General features: G+C 31.8%; 1 protein-coding gene across 6 annotated transcripts in view; it reads right to left on the reverse strand.

Annotated features, from left to right (window-relative positions):
• LOC128988956 (prolyl endopeptidase) overlaps nucleotides 1-12,935 on the reverse strand; it is a 61,452-nt gene that overhangs the window by 9,702 nt on the left and 38,815 nt on the right. The gene's annotated exons all lie outside the window — the stretch shown is intronic.

Genomic DNA, 12,935 nt, shown 5'->3' on the forward strand with positions numbered 1-12,935 from the left:
GCATCGCAGATGCGCAGTGTGCATGTTTGTGTTAAAAATGCACTTACTCCATTTATATTATTAAATACCTATACATTTAATACCTTACTAGTGGATATTATGTGAATGAAGTATTATCGTATTCTTTTCATATTATACCTCTTAAACTGGTTTAGTATTCAATTATACATTTATTTAGCTGATATAAAAGGTTAACTATAGTATATATAATTTAATTGATTTACTGTACTGTTACACTGCAACATTCAATGATTTACTTAGTTGAAACTAGTAGTGTAAAAACGCTATTCACTGCAGCAGGATGAGGAGCAACCCCCAATTGTACCATAGCACCCCACCATGTGTACACAATATTTTACTCGATTGTTTTGGATTTAATGCACAATTGCTAGTACATCTACCATTCCCCTTTCCAGTTGATATATTATATTTCTATTTCAAAATCATGTATGTGCGAACTCGGCTCATGGCGTGGGTGTGCTCCCGGTCACGGGCATGCTCCTGCTTCTTGCCTCTAGTGGTGATGTTGTGAAAACGTCACTCACTTGGGCTTGCTCTTTGCTTTTTTTTTGTCTCTAGTGATCTAGTCTTGGATCTGTTGAAGTAATTTTTAAAAATTTTAAATTTCTAGCGGAAAATTTAGAAAATTTCCAAAATTTTGAAATTTTCGAAAAGTCTATAAATAGAAGTGACATTCGGGTGATATTTCATTCTGGACCATGAGGCCCACCTGTCAACACTGCTCCGTGTCGCTCTCTACCAAAAGTAACCTGATTCGCCACTACAAGGTAATTCATCAAATGAAGGTATGTAAAGTTTGTAATTTAATCTGTGATAGTAACATTGCTCTAAAATCACATATATTACAAAGTCACAAGAGTTGTAGTTTTTGTAAGAAAAATATTGTTGGACATTTTAGAAGACATGTCAATTCTTGTATCAAATGTCCATACACAATGATTAAATTTGTTGGTGAATCGATTAGAGCTGACCTTGAAAATACTCTGAAGTCTTGTCCTCTTCCGATAAAATGGACGTTAGTTAGGAGAATCAAATTTATAAAATATTCAATGGATCAAAATGGAAAATTAGTTAATGAGAAAGATTGTATTGCGGATTTTAGAAGCCTTACTATCTTAACTATTGAGAAGAGAGATTTAAAGCCTCAAATTGAAAATGCACTTTTAAAGATTGATGCTTCCATACACAAATATCAAGCCCAAGGCAGTGGATGGATATATGACCATACTAAATATTGGCAGTTGCATGTTTACAAGTATAAGCCCCTAACTCCAAAGTCATATATTCCCACGCCAAAAAGTATTCAATCAAAACATGCAGTTCTAAATATAAAAAATTCAGACAATAAATGTTTTCTTTGGTCGATTTTAGCAGCTTTATACCCAAGGAACTTTAATGAACATGCTGAAAGGGTCTCAAACTATACACCCTATGAAAATCAGTTGAATATGACAAACATAAAGTATCCTGTGAAAATATCTGATATAGATCAATTTGAAACACAGAATAATATAAGTGTTAATGTATTTGGAGTTGAAGACCAGAAATGTATATATCCATTAAGAACGACTAAACTAAATAGTAATACTCATGTAGATTTATTATTATTACAAGAAGGTCGTAAATCACATTATTGTTTAATTCGTGATTTTGATAGGTTAATGTTCCACTCTACAAAACATGTCCATAAGCAGCATTTTTGCAAGTTGTGTTTGCAACATTTTTACACTAATGATATATTAGAACGTCACACAACATATTGTAAAAACTTTGATGCTCAACGAGTGGAAATGTCTAAACAAGATACATTACAATTTAAAAATTATAAATATCAACTTAAAGCCCCATATGTAATTTATGCAGATTTTGAATGCTTTATAAACTCTAACAACCATACTCCATCTGGATTTGCATTCGTTGTAGTAAATGATTCTACAATTATTTCTGAAGAGTTATATAGTGGTGCAAATGTTATAGATGTGTTTTTCAAAAGATTATTTGAGACTTATGATTATATTAAAAGTCAAATGGCAATATATATTCCCCTTGTAATGACTCCAGAGCAAGAGGCATCTTTCCAAAACTCAACACACTGTCACATTTGTGAAAAGCCCCTATATTTTGATAGGGTGAGAGATCATTGCCATTCCTCTGGCCAATACCGTGGAGCTGCCCACAATGATTGTAATTTAAATTATAAAGTAACAAAGAAAATACCAGTATTCTTCCATAACTTGAAAAATTATGATGGACATTTAATAATGCAACACTTGGGAAAGTTTAATGATCGTAAATTAAATTGCATAGCTAAAGATATGGAAAAATATATATCATTCTCTGTTGATGATTTAGTATTTTTAGATTCATACAACTTTCTGTCCCTTCCATTATATAAATTGGCTTCCAATTTGAACACATTTAGATTCATACAAAATCCACTACTACAACGTAAAGGTGTATATCCCTATGAATATATGACGGGACCAGATAAGTTCGCAGAGTCTCTACCCCCAATTGAAACATTTTACAGTTCTATAACTAAAGAACATATCTCTCCCAATGAATATGAACATGCTAAAAATGTATGGACCTATTTTAATATAAATAATTTACAAGAATATCATGATTTATATCTTAAAACAGATGTATTGCTACTGGCTGATGTGTTTGAGACATTTAGAGACCTGTGTTTAAAAGATTACAAACTTGACCCTGTACATATGTATTCACTTCCTGGACTTACATGGGAGGCCTGTCTTAGAATGACAGGAATAAAATTACAATTATTCAAAGATATTGACATGCATTTGTTCATAGAAAGTGCGATTCGAGGAGGAGTCAGTATGATTTCTACACGTTACGCTAAAGCAAATAATAGATATATGGGTGAACACTATGATCCCAATCAAGAGAGTGTGTATTTAATATATTTAGATTGTAACTCGCTATACTCCACAGCTATGTGCGAGCCACTGCCTGTGGATGAATTCCGTTGGACTAATGAGATGGACTACAAATATAATCAAAATGATGAGTTTGGATACATTTTAGAAGTTGATTTAAAATATGATAAAAGCTTACATGATTTACATAATGACTATCCATTAGCACCAGAGAAAATGAATGGCAAATTAATACCAAATTTAAATGACAAAACTAAATATATTTTACATTATAAAGCATTACAAAAATATGAGGAATTGGGTTTGATTGTTACAAAATACCACAGAATTTTAAAATTTAGACAATCTAAATGGCTTGCACCCTATATTAATTTTAATATTGAAAAACGAAAAAGTGCTAAAACTGATTTCGAAAAAGACTTTTACAAATTGTTAAATAATAGTCTCTTTGGTCGAACAATTATGAATCAACGCAAGTTTCGTGACATTTATCTCAAGGATGAGTCACTATTAACAAAATATGTCACTAATCCAAGGTTTGATTGTAGCAAAAAGTTTGATAACAATTTACATGCTATACATTTAAATAAATTAGTTGTAAAGTTTAATAAACCAATATATTTGGGAATGACCATTTTAGATATTAGTAAAGTAATAATGTATGATTTTCACTATAATTATATGTCAAAATTTAAGAACAAAAGATTTCTTATGACAGATACAGATTCATTAATGTATGCTATAGTTACAGAGGATTTTTACAAGGAAATAGAATGTGACTTACAACATTTTGATACCTCTGGATATAGTAAAGACCATTTCTTATACTCTGATAAAAATAAAAAAGTCACTGGAAAGTTTAAAGACGAATTAGATGGTCATATTATGTATGAATATTGTGGTTTAAGACCAAAGTTATATTCTTATATTCCTCTAAAATGGTTATATGAAGAAGACAAGCAAGCTTTAGAGGTGAAGAAAGCTAAAGGAGCTGATGGTGCCACAGTTAAACATCTCCTAAGACATCAACATTATTTGAACTGTCTTGCAACTGGGCAAGATTACTATGAGAATGTGACGAGAATTAAATCTACAAACCATCATCTTCAAACCTTAACCATGCACAAGAAAGTACTATCGTTTGACGACGACAAGAGGTTTATTCTAGAAGATGGCATCAACACTCTTGCATTTGGTCATTATAAAATTGATGTTCAAAATGTGTAGATATATAATAAATACAAATGTTAAAAAACTCCAGTCTTTTATTTATTTACCCTTACCATCCTCTTGATAGAATTGGTCAAACATAAATCTATATTTGCCATTATTCTTTGGCCTTTCTTTGTCTATTACAAGAAAGCCGTATTTAGTTTTATCCCAACATTGATGACAGAGATTTTTAAATTGGTCAAATGAAAAGTCATTACCAACATGATTGTGATATACATGTTTTAAATTTAAATCATCTTGTTTGAATAATATTAGGAAATTTACATTATCACGTAAATGTTTGTGTACTTTGCTGTAAGATTGACACAAGTAAAAACAGTTAATATTTTTATGTCGACCCATTGAGAAAAATTGTGTAATATTTGGACTATTTATGTCATCAAATACAACAACTGACTGTGATTTTACATCATTTGGTGTGATTTCACAGTCAGTAAACGTGTGTAATTTCACTTCATCACACAAACTAAATATTTCAATTATTTTTTTATATTTTTCTTGTTCCAAAGATTTAGATATTAAATATAAGTTTGTAAATTTTAATCCTTCCTTTCTTACAATTAAGTTATAAATTACAACCGTCTTCCCACTTCCACTTGGACCGCAAATAACACATCGAATATTGGTAGGAAATAGACCCAACTTCTTTGGTATATACTCCTTAGTATGTGATATTTTAAATTTTTGTTTTTGTTGAATAAAAGACATTTTTTATATAATAAAAATGGTAAAAAATGTTAATAAGAAAACATGTAAAAAGGGCAAAGGTTTATTCCTAAAGCCTTACAGGGGTCGAGGGTTATTAAATACTCTTATAAATAACCTTCCATTCCCACTTCACATACCATCATATCGGTACTGTGGACCTGGAACGAATATACGTGAAAATATAGCCAAAAATGTACCTCCAAAAAATAAACTAGACTCTTATTGCAAAGAGCATGACATATTCTACATGAATAATCCCGATACCGCTGCTCGGAACAAAGCAGACATGAGATTAGCAGACTTAGCTTGGACTAGAGTTACAGCCAATGATGCAAGTCTCGCTGAAAAAGCTGCTGCTTATGCCGTGACAAATTTGATGAAGGCAAAAGCAAAGATGGGAATGGGATTAAAATTTAATAAAAAAGATGGACAACTACCAGCTGTTAGAGGTCGCAAAAGACGTGCCTCACTTCAGAGGGGTGTACCTAAAAAACGAGCTAAAAAATCTAACACCAAGAGTAAAAGAGTGCGGAATAGTTAATTTAGATAGTTCATCTGGCACACATTGGACAGCTTATCGTAAAAATAAAGATATTGTAATTTATTTTGACCCATTTGGAATCCAACCTCCAAAAGAAGTAATTAAATATTTTGAGGGATATAAAATCTACTATACAACCGATCAAATACAAGATTTAAATAGTTCTATTTGTGGAATTTTATGTTTATCATTCATAAAAAATATTTCTTTATAAAAATGGATTCATTTACTATAACATTTTCGGGTACAGAGCCAGAGCTAAAGTCAGTATTCTTTCCTCCCATAGAATTAAATGATGATTATGTAATTGGATTGGTAGATTTTCAAAGTTATAATTCAATATTTAATGTTAAAAAACCACTAAATACTTTAACATATTACAAAGTAGAGAAAATGACATTACCAAAAGGAGAGATCTCAGTTGATGATTTAAACCGGTTATTAAATGGAAAACTTAAAGTTATAATAGATAAAAATGGAGAAGCATTAATTAATACTAAATCCAAACTTTTATTCAAAGGGCTTATTCCAAAATTAAATCAACTTAAAGGAAAAAAATTAACCATTAGTGAAGGTGATGATGTTTTCTATTATGACCACAATGCTCCAGTTACAATAGAAATTTCTGAAGGAACATATGAGGTGGTTGAGCTTGCAAAGGAAATTCAAAAGCAAGTCCCAGACTTTTTCCTTACAGCTAATAATAAAACTATGAAAGCTACACTACTTTCTAGCCATGTGTTTGATTTTACAAAACCATGTTTAGGGTCTGTTTTATTGGGATTTAAAGGTGTTTCTACTCCTGGTGTTCAGTTTGAATCTACAAATAAAATAAACATTAATAATGTAAATGTGATTAGAGTAAAATGTAATATTGCAAACGGGTCCTATTTAAATGGCAACAAATCACACACCATACATAGCTTTTATCCAGAAGCTCCTCCTGGCTACAAAATTATTGAAGTTCCAAGAAATATTATATATTTTCCTGTAAATAAGAGAAGTTTAGATGTTGTCAGTATTACATTTGCCGATCAGCATGACAAGGCAATTGACTTTAACGGAGAAGAAACTACAATTACTTGTCATATAAAAAAGATATGAGAATTTATAAGAATTTATCTATAAGTGTACAAAATGCTAGGTTCCTAAAGTCAATAGGACTAAAGTTAAAATTTTCTATTAATAAAAATGGAAGATTTTCTAGACGTTACAGGGAAATCCCAATTCGACGATAGTGTGGTTAAAATTACAAATCACTCATATGTTCCCCACAACACTTTGGCAATAAATAATTCTGATGAAATTCGAATATGTATTAATAATCAAGATTTGCTAACTCTACCATGTAGGAGTTATCTGTATATTAAGGGAGAAATTGAAAATCATGATAAAGGTCATTTTATAAATAATGCATTTGCGTTCTTATTTGATGAAATTAGATACGAAGTTGCAGGTAAAGAAATAGACATTGTAAGAAACCCAGGAATTTCTAGTCTTATGAAAATATTGAGCTCTTACAATAAAACTACTAAATTGTCAAATGTAGCATTTGATTCTGACACGAATTTAAAAGAGTTCCATAAAGGTGGCAAGTTTAGTACTTGTTTGCCATTAGAGCTGTTAATGGGTGTATTTGAGGATTTTAATAAGGTATTAGTAAATGTCAAACAAGAATTGGTGTTGAAAAGATCCAAAAATGATTTGAATTGTATATTAACAACCGCTAGTGCTCCAGCCAGTGGCACTGCTGATACGATTCCTAAAATTACACTTAACTCAATTCAATGGGTAATGCCACACGTGATACCATCAGATGGAGAGAAGTTACAATTACAAAAGATGTTATTGCAAAATAAAAATTTGCAAATTGCATTTAGAAGTTTAGAGCTGCATGAACTTCCATCATATCCCAATACTACAAGACATACATGGTCAGTAAAGACGTCTTCAAGTTTGGAGAAGCCTAGGTATATTATATTTGGTTTCCAAACAGCTAGGGATAATAGTGCACGAAAAAGAACTGATGAATTTGATCACTGTAAATTAAAAAATCTCAAAGTATTTCTAAACTCTGAATATTATCCTTATAGTGATTTAAATCTCGACTTTGAAAATGGAGATGTCTCTAAAGCTTATGAGATGTTTATGAGGTTTAGAGAGACTTACTACAATACTATCCCAGATCCTATGATTAGTAGGGCTGAGTTTATGAAGAAATATCCACTAATTGTAATAGACTGTTCTAGACAGAACGAAACAGTGAAGGAAGGAATTGTTGATATTAAATTAGAGATTGAAACTGCAGAAAATGTGCCAGCAAATACATCTGCATATTGTTTGATAATACATGATAAAGTGTTTGAGTACAATCCTTTGTCAAATGAGATAAATAAAATGTAAATAAAAGATGAAAAACATTCAACAAGAATTGGTTGACTCTGCAAATCAAATACGATAGAAATATAGAGCTTTAAAACGTGGCAAGTTTCTAGAGGCTGAAGAGAGGTTCCAAACATTCCAACCTTTACTAGAGCCATTACAAGAATTAAAAAAATCACATCAGAGAGGCCTCGAATGGAGATACTCCCAATGACTCCATCTAGAATATCAATGATACCAAGATTACAACCATTACAACCATTACAACCATCCACCCCACAGAAATTAGATTTTGGTCTTTTAGCATCAGACTATTTAGGAAATTACCTCAGTAAAAGTAGTATGACAGACACTACATATGGTATTAGACGAGAAGCAAATAAATTTTTTATTGGAAATAAGGAAGTTGATATTGCCAATGATGATGTTACAGTTGCAAATAAAACCTACAAGGGGACAAAAGGTTTATGGGAATTGTTAACGTTAAAAGAACCTGAGAACTATACTCAGGCTGATTTGCAAAATTATAAAGAGATTTTGGAAGCTACAAATGGGCATTTAAAGAGTTACAAAGATGGTGCAACAATTTCAAGTAATAGACATACTAAATATCTTAATATAATTAAACCTCTATTTAAATCTGTTGGTGAAGGTTTGAGACAAGTGACTGGTAATAAAATAGACTATATTTATTGGGATGATCCTAATGAGCTTGTAGATAGGTTAAGACTTCTTTGGCTAAGTCGCCAAGCTGGTAACTCAGGAGTGGATAATGAAATAGATTCCATTATTGAGGAATTGAGAGAAAGTGGAATTATTTATTAAATAAAAATATGTTTATAGATAAATTTTATCGTTTATATAATCCATATAATAAGCCTGCAGAACCCAGGGCTAGTAGTGAACCTACTTTAAATTTACAAGATGATAGTTGGAATTGTTTAAACCATAAAATTGGTAATGTTAAAGATGGAGAGTTTGTAGATGATGTATCAACTTTGGGACAGACATTAACTAGAAAAGGTGATGTCTTTTTACAAGGTAAAACTAAATATGAGTTTTTAGAATCTAAGAATAAAAATTGGAATGCTAAAAAACAGAAAATTACTAATGTGAAAAAGGGTGAAAGTTTAGATGATGTGCCCACTTTACAACAGACTTTAATACGAACAGATGGTGGTACATTTGTACAAGACAATAATAATTATGAATTTTTAGAATCAGAGAATGGTGTTTGGAATGCTAAGAAACGGAAAATTACTAATGTAGAAAAGGGTGAGAGTTTAGATGATGTGCCCACTTTACAACAGACTTTAATACGAAAAGAAGATGGTAAATTTATACAAGATGATAATAATTATGAATTTTTAGAATCAGAGAATGGTGTTTGGAATGCTAAGAAACAGAAACTTAGCAATTTGATGGAAGGTACAGATAGTAAAGATGCTGTGAATGTTTCACAAGTTCCAAAAATGGAAGCAGGCTATTGGAGTTTTTATAATAAAAGGTTAGTACGTGTTAAACCTGCCATTGATGAAACTGACTGTGTTATAAAAGAACAGACTATAACTTTTGATAAAAAAGAAAAATGTTGGGATGCCAAAAAACAATTTATAAGGAATCTACCAGAGGGAGAACATTCGGATGATATTTGTCTAATGTCACAAGCTATGCATTACGATGGATCAAAATTTGTATATGGAGAAAAAATTTTTAATTTGATGGAATATAATCCTGATTTATTAGTTGCTGACCCCACATCTTTGAGTGGATTTAAGTATATAGATAATAGACCATATATACCAGAAAACTATGTATTTAAAAGAATGGAAGATAATCTATTGATTGGGGCTAATGGTGATGTATTTAGAGTTACAGGAAAGGATGATGTTATAAAAAATGAATGAAATTGCATACGAACTTCATAAGCCTGCAAGAAAGAATTTCATTAGAAGGTCTTTTAAAGTATTGGGTATAAACGAAACCATACAAATAGATTTAATTGATATGCAAAACTATGCTAGAGAGAATTCTGGCAATAAATATATTTTAACTTTAATAGACACATTTTCTAAAAAAGCTTATGCTGCTCCACTAAAGAATAAGACAGGGTTAGTGGTTACAGAAGCCATTAAAACCATTCTACCAAAGGGGGTTAAAAACATTCAATCCGACAATGGAAAAGAATTTTTTAATCAATATTTTAGCAAACTAATGAAACAATTAAATATTAATCACTATCACACTTTTTCTACAACTAAGGCTGCAATTGTGGAGAGGTTTCAGAGAACTTTAAAGAATTGGTTGTATAGGGAATTTAGTGCTCAGGGAAGTTATAAATGGTTGGATTTACTTCCAAAGTTAATTCGAAAATATAATAATAAAGTGCATAGATCTATAGGAATGAAGCCTAACCAAGTAAATATTAAGAACAGTAAATATGTGCATGAGAGGTTGCATGAAAGGACTTCTAAAGTAGTGCAAGTTAAAAAACCAAGATATAAGGTAGGTGATAGTGTGAGGATTTCCAAGTATAAACATGTTTTTAGTAAAGGTTATACTCCAAATTGGACAGGGGAACTATTTACAATAGCAGAAGTTAAGAATACAAAGCCTGTGACTTATATCTTGAAAGATGAAAATGGTAATATAATCAGGGGAGGATTCTATACAGAGGAGTTGTTAAAGACCAAGTATAAAGACATGTATTTAGTAGAAAAGGTAATTAGGAGAAAGGGTGATTTATTGTATGTCAAATGGCTTGGGTTCCCAAGTAGCCAGAACTCATGGATTTCCACTAAGGATGTCCAAGGGAGCACACCCACGCCATGAGCCGAGTTCGCACATACATGATTTTTAAATAGAAATATAATATATCAACTGGAAAGGGGAATGGTAGATGTACTAGCAATTGTGCATTAAATCCAAAACAATCGAGTAAAATATTGTGTACACATGGTGGGGTGCTATGGTACAATTGGGGGTTGCTCCTCATCCTGCTGCAGTGAATAGCGTTTTTACACTACTATACTATGGGACAGTTGGAGGGGTGCACATGCTCCTGGTTCATTGAATAGTGTTATTACATAGAAATATATATATTTAAACCAAAACAGATACACAATAAACTGTACACATGGTAGGGTGCTATGGTACAATTGGGGGTTGCACCGCCTGCTGCTCCAGTGAATAGCGTTTTTACACTACTATACATATACACATGTATGAGTCAATAAATGAAATAATTAGCTTTTTTTTTAGCTTAATACCGAATATATATATAGAGAATAAGTAAAAAATAAGGTTTGACAATTATATAAGGATTTGCAGGCAAAGATCAGGATTTTAGATTTGGTGGCCAAAAATAATCCCCATAAGAATAACATGGGAAAAACGTGTCTAAAGTGGGGTAAAACCGGCAGTTCTCCACTACTGAAACTCAGTAGAAACGTTGCTCCTTCTTTTGTGATTGGTGTAATTCGAGCAATCGCGAATATTACAGGCTTTATTTTAAAACGAATAACAGTCATAATTTCCGATGACATTAAGAGAGTCGACTCAAAGATTATGGAAATACTCACGATATACATTATTTCTATTTCTTTTACTTGATGATGTTCTATTGCTTTCCTATGATTCCATAGTTTGCAAATCGGCTCTTTCAATGATTAGGCGAGAAATGCAGCACAGTGTTAATTCAGTTTTCTTTTTAGTATATTAAATTGTCGAAGCTTTCTCGGTTTTTTCATTGTAATACATACGCCAACCCAAATTCAAATTGTAAAAATGCCATTTCAACCAAGTCAGTAATTGTTTGTAGCACACGTTTCCTTAAATTGCAACTGAATTAACAGCAATTAAATTATCCAGCTGATGAAATGAAAATCATTCTTTATTGAGTGTGCAAACTTAGTTGAGGTCCTTTCTTACAGTTCACCTCTAATTACACTACAGTAACCAGCTGATCATAATGTAAAGAAATGTTCTTCATAAGGAGAACATGTTAATTTTAAAAGCCTCTGGGACAGAGCCCAAAAGCCTTTAAAAAGAATTTTAGGTCAGTTTTCAAATCTAAACACCAATACGTGTTGGTGTACATTTTGGTGTATATTGAAGGGTTAAATCTTTTTCAACAAAAAAACCTTATTGTAAAAAAAACATGTAGCTTATTAATAATACAGATTGGCAGTGTTCAAAATAAATAGTATGGGTCCTTTTGGAAAATTTGCATATTAAAAAACTTTAATTGAACAATGTAAACTAGAATTTAGAATTCTTTATAGCTATATTTATTTTGATTCTTTTACGATGTTCATTATGCTTTCAATTATCATGATGGCAAGGTGACATAATAATCTTTTAAAGTAATGCAAACAGGGGACCTACAATTATTTATTGTATTATTATTCACAGCTCTACATCGGAACATGATGATGGGGAGAAAGAGTAAAAACTCTTAATAATAAATGTTAATAAATGTTTAGGGTTTAACAGGGTTTAAATTAAATTAGGTTGTTAAAGCTTCCTATTTAAATTTATCAAGATCGTGGGGTTGTCAAAACTTATTTACAATTCCGAGTAGGAAGCTGTTCTCAATATGCCATAACAACAACTTCTCACATTGTTTTATATTTTTAAAATTGTTATGTCCTAAATAACAAAATGATTCACCCACTACAAACTAAATCAGCAGGCAGGGCGGTCAGGCACTGGCCCTACCTTTGGAGACAGCGGGGTTGGCGACAGCGGGGTTGGCGGCACCGGGGCTGTTCACAGAGAGTGTTAATTTATGATGGGTTATAAAGTCTCGACTTTCACATTCGGGCTGAAATTTTGCGTGTTTAGGCTTAGCTTTTAGTATAGTGCGAAACCTCGAACATAGCGCGTCTCTTTCGACTCTATGTTTGAGATCTAAACTTTTCCTTGTTCATATGTACGCAGTTCGCATTCAATGTATGTAGTGTGTGTACGTGCGTGTATAAGTGACATTAGTTAATTAAACATTTTCGTTATTATGATCTAGTTACCAAGTTGTAGTTATTTGGACATCATGCCGGGTACTAAAAAGTGTGCTTTTCTTTCGTGTTTATCAATTAAGACCAAAGATTCTTTTTTAAGGTTTTTTAAATTCCCAGTGAATAACCCTG

The sequence above is a fragment of the Macrosteles quadrilineatus genome, unplaced genomic scaffold, assembly GCF_028750875.1.
Source record: "Macrosteles quadrilineatus isolate MER2022 unplaced genomic scaffold, UCM_ALF_1.0 Scaffold_3__2_contigs__length_128488019, whole genome shotgun sequence".
NCBI lineage: Eukaryota > Metazoa > Arthropoda > Insecta > Hemiptera > Cicadellidae > Macrosteles > Macrosteles quadrilineatus.